Below are 15,926 nucleotides of genomic sequence, written 5' to 3' on the forward strand. Positions count from 1 at the left end.
CAATTTCTTCTAAATATGGTGGCCCATTAGCTTGAATTAGTTGCCTCTATTTTCTTAAAAAAAATGAATTTATGAGCCTGCAGTTGGACACTTGAAATGTCTACATTAGTCTCTGTTTCTGAAGTGCCAAAAATAACATGACTTGCCTTGGATGTGTATTCAGGGAATGAAATATGAATCCCTTAAACACAATGAACAGGGGGTTTGTGCTTTTATTCCTCTGCTCATCAGAAGTTTATAGCCTCAATCTAGGAGCTTACCCACACAGATTTAGTCAGAAAAGAAGCTCATTAAAAGCTCCTGATTCTGAAGCAGAAATAGAATTAAGGGCTGCAAAGTTGAGTCCATTATTTTTCAAGGAAAGTGCTTAGAATTCTGTTTAAATAGAATCCAATTAAGCCTGTGCAATTATTGTTCCCAAGCTATCATATAGTTGCTTAGAGTCTCTCTTTAACTAACTAAAAACAAATACCTCAAATTCCAAATGAAATCCCCATCCTGATATAATCTTCAATCACCTATGTGTCAGGGCTGTCGCGGTCAAGGTACTGTCACTCTGTAGCACTTGATTATTCAGAAAGTGGCAGTAATTAAACACAGAAACTTAAGTGTGGAGCTGCTGTCTGCCAGCCCTCCTGGCTACAGAGGTTAGAAGTTACCTGAAACCCAGGTCAACGTTGCCAAGTGGGTGGCACATGGCACTCAGGATGAAGAACCACTTCAGAGCAAGGGCTTCCCTGATAGCTCAGTTGGAAAGAATCCGCCTGCAATGCAGGAAACCCTGGTTCGATTCCTGGGTCGGGAAGATCCCCTGGAGAAGGGATAGGCTACCCACTCCAGTATTCCTGGGCTTCCCTTGTGGCTCAGCTGGTAAAGGATCCACCCGCAATGCAGGAGACCTGGGTTTGATCCCTGGGTTGGGAAGATCCCCTGGAGAAGGGAAAGGCTACCCACTCCAGTATTCTGGCCTGGAGAATTCCATGGACTATACAGTGGATGGAGTCGCAAAGAGTCAGACACAACTGAGCACCTTTCACTTCATTTCACTTCACTTCAGAGTAAGAAGACTTGGGTTGACATCCTGGATACCCACTCACTGGTTACCTATATGATGAATTTGACACCATCACTCACCTTCTGCTGTTGCTCCTAAAACTAAGAGATGCTATGTAGGGATTATCACAAGCCAGGTTCTGTTTAGTGCACTAAACATTCTCCACACAACAACCCTACAAGGTCAGAACAGAGAGTGAGAAACTTTTTGGAAGTCATACAGCCAATAAGTATAGACTGAATTTTTATCCAATTCCTTTTTTTTTTAATTCCACAGCTAACACTCTTTCTTATATAGCTGTTCTCCACAGATATAAAAAGGGTTGAATGGATAATGAATCTGTAAGTGTAAGTTATTTTAACATTTAAAGTCTTTGTGATTGAGTTGATAGGTGTCAAACCCTTAGAACGATAACATAGTAACTGTTCTGTAAGTGTGGCTGCAGCTATGATATTGCTGATAATAATCATGTAGGGTGCACTCCTGGCTTCTGAATATGCGGTGTCAGGGACAGTTAGATAGAATTGAATACACATATTTTTAAAAATCAGTAATCAAGTGGTCATTGTTATACGAAAGCACACATTGGAGAGAGAAAGAGACCTGGGTTTGAGGTCAGATGATAAATCTGAGGTCAGATGATCAGGGTCCCAGTTTTGACCTCTTGCATTTTGTCACTCAAAACAAGAACTACCTGGGGGTCTTCATGAGGATTTTCAACTACATGTGAGATTCTATTTGTAATTGGCACAGCAACTTAACAATGCTGGTCAATGTTTAGAAAAAGTAATCTCTTTGGGGCCTAAGGGTTTATTGATACTGCTTTCTCTTTGTTGCTGCCAGCAGAAGAAGGGGTATTTACACACTGTCTGTAACTCATGTGATGTGGCATACAAGGCTTGGGTTTAAAAACATTAATTCCTTTTTTCCAGTTTAACAAGGGCCTTTAACTATTAGTGGACAACCTCTAGTAATACATATTTAAAAATTTGTTTAGCAGGTTGTTTGTTGATATGGTGGAGTTCTTAAATAATGCTTGTGCTTGATAAGAGCTGTGTGCTAGCTAGTGTTATTCATGCTACTTTTAGAGAAACTGACCAGGAGGGATGCTTTACACTGTTTTTGTCCTCCTTCAAAGACATATGTTGAAGCTAATCCCCAGCATGATACTATTTGGAGGTGGGACTTCGGGGAAGTGATTCAATTTGGATGACACATTAGGGGTAGAACCCTCATGATGGGATGGTGCCCTTACCAGGGGATGAAGAGCTAAGAGTTTGTTTCAACATGTGAGGATACAAGGAGAAGCCAGCTGTTCACAACCTGAAGAGAACTCAACCCTGACCATGCTGCACTTGATCTTAGACATTGAATCTCCATGACTGGGAGAAATAAGTGTCTGTGGTTGGTAAGCCACTCATTTTACAGTATTTTGTTAAAGCAGTTCAAATGGACCAAGACAGAAGCAAATAGTCCCAGCCAGCTCTGCCTGCTCCAGAGACTCTTGTGACGGTGACGCTTGTGAATATGCGAGACCCATCTCACACGGTGATGGGCAATGAGCAACTTTTCATTTTGGACACAAGTAATGAGAACAATGCCTTTGTAGAAGTTTTGAGCACTATGGACAGATGTTTATAAGTTATACAAGAGAAGCAGCCACAGTAGAGAGACAGTTTGGGTGTTGAAGAAAGGAGAAAACTGGAGAAAGAGTGGCCAAGGCTGTGCGTCCAGCAGGGTAGCCAGTGGCCAGCACACATGGCTGCTGAGCGCCTGTAATGCCCTCGTTTGGACGGAGACCTGCTGTCAGTGTGAAATGACACATAGATTCACAGTCTTAGAGCAAAATCAGAATGTGAAATATGTCATTAATTATCTTGATGGTGGGTTGAAGTGATCATATTTTGGATGGACTGGAGTTAAAATAAAATACATTTTTAAAGTTAGTTTTACTTGTTCCTTTCTACTTTTTTAATTTTTTAGGAAATTTGAAATACATCCAGGGTCCTAGAGATGATCATACTCGGTGAAGTAAGTCAGACGGTAAAGGACAAATATCATATGATATCATTTGTATGTGGAATCTTAACAAATGAACTTATTTACAGAACAGAAGTAGACCAACAGATATAGGAAACAAACTTATGTTTACCACAGGGGAAAGGAGAGGAGGAATAAACTAGGAATTTGAGATTATTGGATACACACTGTAAATAGAAAAGAGAAACAACAAGGACCTACTGTATAGCACAGGGAATGATACTCAATATTTTGTAATAACCTTTATGAGAAAAGAGCCTGGAAAAGTATATATATACACACACACATATACATACATATATACTTATACATAACAATCACTGCTGTACACCCAAAACTAATACAATATACACACACATATACATACATATATACTTATATATAACAATCACTGCTGTACACCCAAAACTAACACAATATACACACACATATACATACATATATACTTATATATAACAATCACTGCTGTACACCCAAAACTAACACAATATACACAGACATATACATACATATATACTTTTATATACTTATATATAACAATCACTGCTGTACACCCAAAACTAACATAATATATACACACATATACATACATATATACTTATATATACTTATACATAACAATCACTGCTGTACACCCAAAACTAACACAATATACACACACATATACATACATATATACTTATATATAACAATCACTGCTGTACACCCAAAACTAACACAATATACACACACATATACATACATATATACTTTTATATACTTATATATAACAATCACTGCTGTACACCCAAAACTAACATAATATATACACACATATACATACATATATACTTATATATACTTATACATAACAATCACTGCTGTACACCCAAAACTAACACAATATATACACACATATACATACATATATACTTATATATAACAATCACTGCTGTACACCCAAAACTAACACAATATACACACAAATATACATACATATATACTTTTATATACTTATATATAACAATCACTGCTGTACACCCAAAACTAACATAATATATACACACATATACATACATATATACTTATATATACTTATACATAACAATCACTGCTGTACACCCAAAACTAACACAATATATACACACATATACATACATATATACTTATATATAACAATCACTGCTGTACACCCAAAACTAACACAATATATACACACATATACATACATATATACTTTTATATACTTATATATAACAATCACTGCTGTACACCCAAAACTAATACAACATTCTAAATCAACTCTACTTCAATAAAAAGTAAACATCCACTGCTCACATTATGCTGTTATGGAGTTGGTGGGGGGCAGCACTGGGCTAAAGGAAAGGGAATGTGGAAAGGGCACATGAACAGACATGGGGGAGGGGATGGAGTCACAGTCACAGTCCTGGACACACACGCGTCCCAGGATCCACACAGAGCCAGGTGTCCAGGTCTTAGGACAGTGCTTCCTTCTTGCACCGCTGGTGCAGGCACCAAGCGGACTGCTGCCAACCTGCCTGGAGCTGGCTGAAGTGAAATCAGGTCATCAGCTCTGGCACATGAGTCAGAAGTGCTGAATAATTCTTGAAATTTGAAATTAAATTCTTACATTTGTCTCTCATTAACACCCCCTCTCCAACCACCCCCTTGCCCAAGGACTCTGTGAATCATACTATATCCACTCAAAATAGTTTTGAAAAGTCCCTCTAATAGCACAGGGCACTTGACTCAATACTCTGTAATGTCCTATATGGGAAAAGAATCTTTAAAAAAAAAAGGAAAAAGTGGATATACGTATAACTGGGGCTTTCCAGATAGCTCAGATAGTTGGTAAAGAGTCCACCTGAAATGCAGGAGGCCTGGGTTTTGATTCCTGGGTCAGGAAGATCCCCTGGAGAATGGATAGGCTACCCACTCCAGTATTCTTGGCTTCCCTGGTGGCTCAGCTGGTAAAGAATCTGCCTGCAATGCGGGAGACCTGGGTTTAGTCCCTGGGTTGGGAAGATCCCCTGGAGAAGGGAAAGGCTATCCACTCCAGTATTCCGGCCTGGAGAATTCCAGGGACTGTAAAGTCCATGGGGTTGCAAAGAGTCAGACACGACCGGGCGACTTTCACTTTCGTGGATAGCTGACTCGCTTGGCTGTACACCTGGAACTAGCGCAACACTGTAAATCAACTGTACTTCAGTGAATTTTTTTAAAAAAAAGCCCCTGTCCCCATGACCCAGCACTGTGATGGCAATTAGCATGCCTGCTATGTATTTTTGTAGGTGGCCCTTAAATGCCTGTTGAATGCTTGAATGAATATTTGGAAACCCTGAAACAATGAACTCAGCCAGCATATCAAGGCATTCTGTGAGTATTAGTAATGAAAGCCTTAAGTCCAAGCACTCATGAATGACCCAAGTTCCCAGGAGCATGGTTGACCAGCCCCTGCTGCTTTGACTCCTGGCCTGCGAGGTTTCACAGAGGTTTACTGAAGGTGGTGGGGCTTCCTCCATAGCGGGTATCCCTCCTGTCTTCCCCTAAAAAGGGGCTAATCGCTGATGTTAGGCTTATGGGTGAAATTTTGTCCATGTTATGGCAAGGGACCCCCAAAATCTTGACCCCTGCCTACCTCAGTGATTACCAAGGGAACCCCACACACAGAAGCAACAGAATGAAAACACATGTCTACTGCTGTCTGGACAACCACTGGTACTCCAGAGCTGGGCTCTGATTCACAGCTGCGTTGGGAGTTTTGAAAATGGGCCTTCGCCTCATCCGTGTAAACCTGGGGACCTTCAGGATAGGCATGGCCAAAGGGCACACGGGGGGGAAAGGAGACCAGCTGTCTGTATTCCTAGAAAGCACGGTCACTTCCATCCTATATGCGCGCCCAAGAGAGGTAAGCTGATGGCTTACCTGACCTGCCTGGCTGCCTGGCCACCTGGATCCTTTCTGGGGGCAGGAAGAGAACCAGGAGAGGTGGGTGCAGTGCCTCAGGGTGCCCCTGAGGTTACAGGAGCCCTGCAAAGCTTGGGTCTCAGACCAATCAAATCAGAGATGCTCAGCCAGTGTCGGCTGGCACAAGTGTGGATGAAGTTTCTCTTCTGGAACAAGTCAGGAGGCAAAACACAGCCGAAGGGATGTTGGTTGCCTCCCCAGGGTGCTTGGAAAAGAGCCTGGATCCAGCCCAGCCGCAGGAGGCAGGCACCAGAAGCCAGCTCCTCCCAAGACTCCATGAGGGTCACAATCACTCGGTTCCACTGGGTTTAACTGTTTCCTCACTTTTCCGTGTGTCTTTCTCTCTCCCCATCTCCCTGCTGCTTTTTACTTGTTTCCTCACAAATACACCTTCCTATACCTCAGAATTTACTGTGGCTTAGTGATGCCATGGGCGGAGGAGCCTGGTGGGCTGCAGTCCATGGGGTCGCTAAGAGTCAGACACGACTGAGCGACTTCACTTTCACTTTTCACTTTCATGCATTGGAGAAGGAAATGGCAACCCACTCCAGTGTTCTTGCCTGGAGAATCCTAGGGACGGGGGAGCTTGGTGGCTGCCGTCTATGGGGTCGCACAGAGTCGGACGTGACTGAAGTGACTTAGCAGCAGTAGCAGCAGCAGTGATGCCATAGTTTTAGTGACAGATTTTTATTTCTAATTTAAAAAAAAACAAGGTTAATAAATAAAACGTCCTTAAGCCTCAGTTTTATTTTTTGAAAAATAAACTGGTAGACTAAATTTTAAGCACCTATGGGGCTGCAAAATTCTATTTTTCCTTTAAAAGTATGTATGTGGGCTATGAAAATCACATTTTTATGTATGCATTCAGAGGTGCTGCCACTGCTGCTGCTGCTAAGTCGCTTCAGTCGTGTCTGACTCTGTGCAACCGCATAGATGGCAGCCCACGAGGCTCCCCCGTCCTTGGGATTCTCCAGGCAAGAACACTGGAGTGGGTTACCATTTCCTTCTCCAATGCATGAAAGTGAAAAGTGAAAGTGAAGTCGCTCAGCCGTGTCTGACTCTTAGCGACCCCATAGACTGCAGCCTTCCAGGCTCCTCTGTCCACGGGATTTTCCAGGCAAGAGAACTGGAGTGGGGTGCCATTGCCTTCTCTGGCATTCAGAGGTAGATGTATGTATATTTTCTTTAGGAGTGGAACATAAATTCCTGGTCCTTTGTGAATGTTTAAAAATTGATCTTTTGACAACATTTTTAGGCTTCTTGTAAATAAACTATTCTTTAGCAACCAAAAAAAAAAAAAAAAAAGGAAAGAAAAAAAGAGAGAGAGAGAACCAGTTTGATTGAGTAGTTATTATGTATCAGTCACTGTGGTAAGCACCTTAAAAGTGTCTTATGTCATTGAAGGGGCTTCCCAGATGGTACAGTGGTAAAGAAGCTGCTTGCCATTGTAAGAAATGCAAGAGACACTAGTTTGACCCCTTGGGTTGGGAAGATCCCCTGGAGTAGGAGATGGCAACCCACTCCAGTATTCTTGCCTGGAAACGTCCATGGACAGAGGATGCATAGTTTAGGGGGTTGCAAAGAGCTGGGCACAGCTGAGAGACTGAGCACCCATGCACACATCACTAATTCTCAGAGCGACCCCACCCACTTTACAGATAGGGAAACTGAGGCCCTGAGAGGCCATGTCACTGCAGATGGTGGAGCGGCCGCATGAGCACAGCCCGCCTGAATCCTGCACGTGATTTGAAACTCCTGCCGCGCTGCCTGTGTCTCTCCAGTTCACGCTTCCTGCATCCGCATTGTCTTTCCAGTTCAGTTTAGTCACTAGATTGTGTCTGACACTTTGTGACCCCATGGACTGCAGCACGCCAGGCCTCCCTGTCTGTCGCTAACTCCTGGAGTTTACTCAAACTCATGTCCATAGGGTTGGTGATGTCATCCAACCATCTCATCCTCTGTTGTCCCCTTCTCCTCCTGCCTTCAGGCTTTCCCAGCATCAGGGCTTTTTCAATGAGTCAGTTCTTTGCATCAGGTGGCCAAAGCATTGTCTAATTTTATGTTCTTCTTAAAAAGTTTGCTCCTTTTCTGTTCTCCTTCCTTCCTTTTGTCTTCAATTCTTTGCTTATTCCTCTGCTAAATTTACCTTCTCTTTGTTGTCTTGTTTAACATGTTTCCTTCCTCCCACACTGTTGCTCTTCTTGCTTGTTTAAAGCAGCTTTTAATGGTCAGTGGGATAAACACAGAAGAGGTGACACAGGTGAAGCCGTGCACCCCCCCGCCCCCGGTCTCCAGCAGTGGCCTCTCCTTCCCTCCACGGGGATGGTGCCCAGATGTGAGCATGCCTCAGAAACAGCCCTGGAGCACAGTGTCCAGAGCCCCCATGTCCAGAGCTCCTGATCCAGCAGGTCTGCTGTGGGGATTTGTGTTTCTCGGTAGTTCCCAAGTGATACAGCCACTGATCCAGGGTCCATGGTTCAGGTAGCATCGCTCCATGGGGTTCCCATCATGCTCAGAGAGTGCATGCTCCGTCGCTTCAGTCGTGTCTGATTCTTTGCCCACCAGGCTTCTCTGTCCATAGGATTCTCCAGGCAAGCATATTGGAGCGGGTTGCCATGCCCTCCTCCAGCAAATCTTTCTAAGTCAGGGGTTGAACTTGTGTATCTTGTGTCTTCTGTATTGGAGGTGGATTCTTTACTGCTGAGCCATCAGGGAAGCCCCATGCTCAGAGAAATTTCTCTAAAATACCTCCAGCAAGTCTCACAAGACCCACAGGTGTTAATCTTTATTTTTATTTATTTTTCTTTCTTATTTATTTATTTTAATTGGAGGCTAATTACTTTACAGTATTGTGGTGGTTTTTGCCTACAGTCACATGAATCAGTACATGGGTGAGGTGTTAATGCATGGGTTTCATTCTTAGATGATGGCTCCTGAAAGTCATCTTAGATGTGTGTCTTAGAACCCCTGATCTCTAGTACCTAAACTCTTTGGTATCTGGACAAATTGGGCCCACGATGGCGTGAGCCCGAATGCAAAGTCACATGGGCAGGGGAGAGGTCAAACTTCCATGCACAGGCTGTGGTCTGACCTCAATGACCAGTTGGTTCTGGACCCAGAAGATATGGCAGGGAGTCAGCTCAGGAGTTACGATAGTGTTCCTGCCTCTTGGTGGCCTGGTTCTATGTTGGCCACTCTCTCCAATGCCAGAACCATCATAGATAGTCTTGGTATATGGCTCCCTCATAGGAAACTGGCTTAAGCAAATGTTAAATCTGAATAACTAGCTTTGTTCTGCCTATGCTGGGTGGTTTTCTTAACTAACTAGGATTTAGTTCTGGGCCTCTGCAAACCTCAGAAGACCCAGGTATAAATAAAAGGACAGGAAGCTCTAATTCCAGGGCTCTGGCACTGGTAGGGAAGGTATGCAGGTTCCCAGAGGCATCTGAGTCTGGGTTTTTCCAACCTTTTGGCAGCCTGCTGAAGGGTACAGCCCCTGAAGGTTGGACCAAGTCTCCAACTTGGGCATTTTCTCCTGGTGGGTATGTGGATCTTTTCCCAAGACCCTCATGATGGTGGGCTGTGTCTGACTGCATTCTGTTTGACCTGGTTGTTAAACCTCCCACCCAGCCTCAGGAAACCCCATCAACTGTGGCTGAGGAACTGCTCCTAGGTTCACATGAGTCCACTACCTCCTCCTATTTTATTTTCTCTACGATCCTTGATAACATCTGCTGTTACTGTTCAAGAAGGTTATAGGATTCCCTGTGGTTGCCACATTAGAAGGATCTCAGTCCACAAAACTGCCCCCACTTCCCACATCGGTTGCAAACTTGGGAGTCCAAGACCATCCTTAGATCCGATACTTCATAAGAAGGACCCATAGAACTCACTAAAAGACTCATGGTCCTGGTTTATTAGATCTAAAGGATACAGATAAAAATCAGCCAGAGAAGAAGCTCTTGGGGCAGAGTTTGGAAAGATCCAAGTTCAGAGTGTCCAACTGTGTCTCCTCATGGACAGCATCACTTTTCCTGGCGTTAGTGAGGAACACAGACGTAGCGAACTTCCCACTAGGAAGCTCACCAAAGTCTTTGTGTCCAGAGTCCTTACAGGGGCTCAGTTGTGTAAAGCTGGCTGTTCACCCACAAGGCTGACCTCAGCCTCTAGACCACTGGAAGGTTGAGCTGATATCACTGACAAAAGGCCCCTGCCCTCTAAATCACATTGCAGGGGTGACTCAGAGCTCCCTGGTAAACACAGTTTCATGAGGCAGGACATTCCAAGGGTTTAGAGATTACCTCCAAGGTCCAAGGGCAAAGGCCAAACATCTCCTTGTGTACTTAGTCAATTAGTCGTGATGACTCTTTGTGACTCCATGGACTGTAGCCCACCAGGCTCCTCTTCCTTGGAATTCTCCAGGCAAGAGTACTAGAGTAGGTTGCCATTCCCTTCTCCAGGGGATCTTCCTGACCCAGGGATTGAATCCGGGTCTCCTGCACTGCCGATTCTTTACCCTCTGAGCCACCAGGGGAAGCCAAAAACATCTCCATGGACAAGGATAAATCCTTTATTGACATAACTTCTGAGACCACTCTGGTTGTGGTGTGCCACCCAGAGTGGCAGCATTTGGAGGGGCAGGTTGCATAGTTGGCACTCCACCCCATCCCATTCAAACCTCTGGAAGAAGGTGTATTAGTAAAATCCATCCCCACTAAGTCTCTGAACTTAACTGGCAGCATAGAGATACCACCTTTCAAGGGGTATAACCTCAGACTTTCTATGAATCAACAGTTCTGCTGAGAGAAAGGATGTTTATGGCGATGGCCAAATGGATGCAGAGTTCACACAACCCATGAAGCAAGCAGGTCACCTCCATAGCTTTGCCTGGGTGGGAATCTCACTCAGGCACGCTTCTAGCTCAGTCACATGAGCGCACACATTCTAATCTACACATGAGGACAGAGTCTTGCTGTCTTGTAGGAAGAGACCTAATCTTTCAGATTTGTGCCACTAGCCATTGCCAGCTACTTAGAACAAATAAACACTGCATGTGCCATTTAAAATCGAAAATGAACTCAACGTCGTGTCACTGGAAGTGCTTGTTTGGGAAGATACACGACAGATTGAGGTCCTGACTAATTGGAACTCCAGGGAGTCCGGCCAATCAGAAGCCACAATGCCCTGATTATGCCTTGGTCATCACACAGATGGAAGCTCTCAGAATTCAGTCACTAAAGGACAGTGGTGATGGATGTAGTGCTAGATAAGCAACATGGGTCAACTAAAATGTGACTTAAACTAAAAAGTGCCTCTGGTTAGGACGAACACACAAAAATAAGATTGTATACGTCCCCAAATATCTGTATTTGGGAAAGAACTTGACAAGGAAAAAATATATTATTAATATAAGGCTTGTTAAAATAACCAAAGAGAGAGAGAGACATATTTAGAAGACTATAAATTTCTCATATAAGATGCAAAGCCTCATTAACTCTTAAGTCTTTTCTTTTTTTTAAGTAAGGACATGGTTAGGGTCAAATTTTCAAACAGAATGAAGAGTAGGAAATACATTTTCTTTGTTAAGATTTTTTTTTATTTTGATGCAGACCATTAAAAAAAAGTCTTCACTGAATTTGCTACAATATTGTTTACTTTTTAGTATTTGTGTTTGTGTTTTGGCCCCAAGGCATGTTGGATCTTAAGCCCTGCACTGGAAGCGGAAGGCTTAACCACCAGAGCATCAGGGAAGTCCCAAAGGCTCCTTGTTCCGCTTTCACATGACCTCTCTGGCCACCAGCCTGTCCTCCCCTCTGTGCTGAGTCCTGGCCCCTCTGGTACTAGCATCCTTGAGTGTCATTTAAGTGCATACTTTCCCCACTGTGACCTGTCTTTACAGCAGGCTGGGCCATCGGAGAGCTAGAGATGTGAACTGCATTGATGCTTCCTTCTTGTATTTGCTTTGGCCACACTGCCCTTTGCCCTGATGCAATCAGCCTAATAATCAGAGAATTATTATAAGGTGAGACCTTGCCCATTTTCACCATCCGAACATCACTGAGAACCTAGTTCCTTGCCTCCCTGTTCTCTCTCAGTGAAGACACATGAGAGAAATTTGTCTCTAGTCTCAGAGCTGGGAATGGTTGAGCTTCTCCGGATTCATTTTCCTCTAAAGGGCTGTGGCAGTGGCGATGCCCACATAAGACATTACTCTCAAGCTCAGTGGTGTAAAATGATCATTTATGATGCTCAGGAAGTTTGTGGGCCAGGAAATCCGCCAGGGCACGGCGGGGTATCTTGTCTCCACTCACCATGTCTGGGGTCTCAGCTGGGTGTTGGAATCTTCTGTGAGCTCATCCCTTTGATGCTGGCTTTGGCTGCGACCTTGGTTGGTGCTGTCAGCTGAAACCCTTGTATGTGGCTTCTCCCTGTGGCCTGGGATTCTGCACACGTGGTGGCTGGGTCCTTAGTGTGAGAGAATCCCTAGGGAGAGAAAGAGATTGCTGGAGGGGATGTATCAGCTTTAATGATCTAGCCACAGACACCACATAGCATCACTTCTATTGTCTTACACGTGCTGGGGGAGCTGGCTAGAGAGTCATTCCCAGGCTCAAGGGGAGGGGAAGAGAGCCCGCTTCCTGACTGGGAGCAAGGAAATGCTGCTGTGACCATTTTGGGAAAGTTTGATGGGCCACGAGGACTCTGACGTGTGGTCCACTCTCCTTATTAAACTACTCAGAAGCTAAAGAGGCAAATCTGTGGACAGGACATCATGTCTGCCTCATACACAGCCCCTCACTACTGTCCATGAGAAATTCATCAGTGGATCTAAAAAAGAAACGGAAAAATTCATTTGCGCCAAATTGAGGAGTACAACCCGGGTTGGGGGGTGGGCAGGGAGCCTGTCAAAAGCTCTGAGAACCGCTGCGCCTGTTAGAAGTCAAGACATGGTTAGACAAGTTTGTGAGACTAAATGATGTATTACTGACAGTTTACCCAATGCAGAGCTAAATATCATCATGGCCCCTCACAAGGTCAAGAAAGGACATTATCTATTAAAGGAGTTGTCTTGTTGATGTTAGGAGAATATTGCTTTTTATGGTTGATCAGTTATTCCTGGGGGCTTCCCTGGTAGCTCAGCTGGTAAAGAATCTGCCTGCAATGTAGGAGAGCCTGGTTTGATTCCTGGGTCAGGAAGATCTCCAGGAGAAGGGATAGGCTACCCACTTCAGTATTCTTGGGTTTCCCTGGTGGCTCAGACAGTGAAGAATATGCCTGCAATGTGGGAGTCCTGGGTTTGATCTCTGGGTTGGGAAGATCCCCTGGAGCGGGGCATGGTAACCCACTCCAGTGTTCTTGTCTGGAGATTCCCATGGACAGAGGAGTCTGGTAGGCTACAGTCCATGGAGTTGCAAAGAGTCGGACACAACTGAGTGACTAAGCACAGCACATAGGTATTCCTGATGATAAGGAAGTTTGATAGAGGCATAATGCATATATATGATGCATGGTTAGGGGGAGAGGCGGCCACAGGGCAGTGAAGAATTTTTTATGTTTATATATTTCTTGTGTTGACATAAAATATAATTTTTTATTTCACACTGCTTTCCTCTCCTTGTTTTCCTTTCCTCCTCATCAACTTTTATCTTGCAACATTTTATGCATCTTTCTGAATCACTGCAAATAATTTAGGGGGAAGACTAAGATACAAATGAGCCAAAATGGACTTCCAGAGGGGGGGAAATTTTTTTCTCAGTACCACATTAACTCGAAAATAAGAGCATGAAATTCGGGAATCAAATCCCAACAAATATTCTCTGTTATCTAAGCTTTAACTTTAACTTATATTGTTTTAGGATGGAAGCCCAGGAGAGTAATTCAACTTTTTCAATTTCTTAAACCCTACAGTGGAATGATTTTGGTTTGTCACACTGGGAAATTATGTTAAATAGGTGAATTCATTTCCTAATTGTTCTGCAGTTTGGAAATATGAATCTCAAATGGTTCTGCGATGCTTATATCATCTACTTAAAATGCTTTGCATTGCACCACTTAAAAATCAAACATTTTTTTCCTGAAAAGTTAAGCTAAGAATTTATTAAGATTCCTGGTGTTACTTTTTACAAAGAAGATAACACTATTTAATTTTCCAATGAAGCAATTATGTAGTCTTCCTATCTTTTCCACTAATGATGAGATACTGTATAATTCTCCTGTGGTACAATTAACATTTTATTTGATGCATCTATATTAGCAGTTCCTTATCTATGAAGAGCCATGAGTTTTATTAAATATGTCATCTACCATATCAGTTTTGTTATAATCACGTTTCATTCTGCTTCATTTGCTTACTGCACTACTTCTGGGCTGCAAAACCAATTTTCTCCTCTGTATATAAATTGATTATTTCAGCGAAGAGGTAGCCACTGTAACTATTAAATGCAAAATGTACCATAACAGATGCTGCAATTGCCAATTTGGACACACCTAAACTGGGAAGCTAACATGAGACTCTTCTGTGAAAGGGATTAATTTAACAGCTTCGTGATTGTTTCTCATGGACATTCTTCAAGGTATCTGGAAATTTGCCACACCAGAATGCTGCAAAATGGGCAAGTTAATGTTCTCAGTGCTTAGTTGCTCAGTCGTGTCCAACTCTTTGTGACCCCGTGGACTGTAGCCCACCAGGCTCCTCTGTTCATGGGATTCTCCAGGCAAGAATACTGGAGTGGGTTGCCATGCCCTCCACCAGGGGATCTTCCCAACCCAGAGACTGAACCCAAGTCTCCCACGTTGCAGGCAGATTCTTTACTGTCTGAGCCACCAGGGAAGCCCAATAAGAGAGTCTCAGGTGGTGTGTAAACAAAACACCACTCTACCTTCCCCCAGAGTGGGGGAAAGGTTACCTCGAACCAGCCCATGAAAATTTTTATGTGAAGCACTGAATCTTTCATGGCCTTAGCATAAGAATTAGAATTAACTACTTAAGGTTTTACTGACCTTTTGGGGTAAGTTGCAAGACAATTAAGTCTTTTACAAGCAAAATCCGACAGCAGTCACGTGACTATAATAACCAGGAGGACACATTCAGCCACTGTTCTCACCACAGACTTCCCACTCACTTTCCTGCCTTGTCGAGTCTGCCCCTGCCGCCTTGAGAAGCCCTCCTCTGCCACCTTGCGCCCTCCTGTTGGAGTCCTAATCCGGGTTCCGCGGCTGGATCCTGCGTGGACAATCGAGGGCTCGTCTCTGCTTCCGGTGTGGCAATCTCTCCTCCTGGGCACTCTTTGGCGACAGCGTACATTGGCATGTTCTGCTCAGTACTTTATATGTGTTTGCCATTTTCCTGCAAACCCAGCCGAACTCCCCAACTTCCGTGAGTCACCGGGGGCATGTTTGTGTATGTTCGTCACCCCCAGCACTGAGGCTGAGGCTCTGCATGTAGAAGGCGGTCAAAATTGTTGGCTGGATTATCCATGGCGGTTTGTGCGACGTTCAGGTTGACAGGAAAACGTGTAACAGCAAACCAGCACGCGATGATGGCTAGATTAGCATTACTGCGCTCGGGCGACTGGATCCGAGTTTGGTTCTGTAACATCGTCTGTGAGCCCACTGGATCTGGCTGAATGTGAGTGCGTGCATGCATGTGTGTGTGAGACACACACACACACACACAGACACCATTAGGTAGCATGTGGAGCTTCTTAACACGCATACTTGCTTGCTCCTTCTAACTGCTCTTGTTTGGTCCATATCAGTGGCCTTGAGAGTGGAGAGACTGCAGTGCGAAGGGTCCTCTCCTGCCTTCCAGGACTCTGCGTCTTCCCTCCCCTCCTTGTACCTCCCCTCCTTGTACCTGGGTACT

At 44.1% G+C, this 15,926-nt stretch overlaps 1 pseudogene; it reads right to left on the reverse strand.

The window, feature by feature from the left end:
• Window positions 1-15,371, reverse strand: part of LOC108637489 — a 56,820-nt pseudogene extending 41,449 nt beyond the window's left edge.

The sequence above is a fragment of the Capra hircus genome, chromosome 14, assembly GCF_001704415.2.
Source record: "Capra hircus breed San Clemente chromosome 14, ASM170441v1, whole genome shotgun sequence".
NCBI classification, from domain to species: domain Eukaryota; kingdom Metazoa; phylum Chordata; class Mammalia; order Artiodactyla; family Bovidae; genus Capra; species Capra hircus.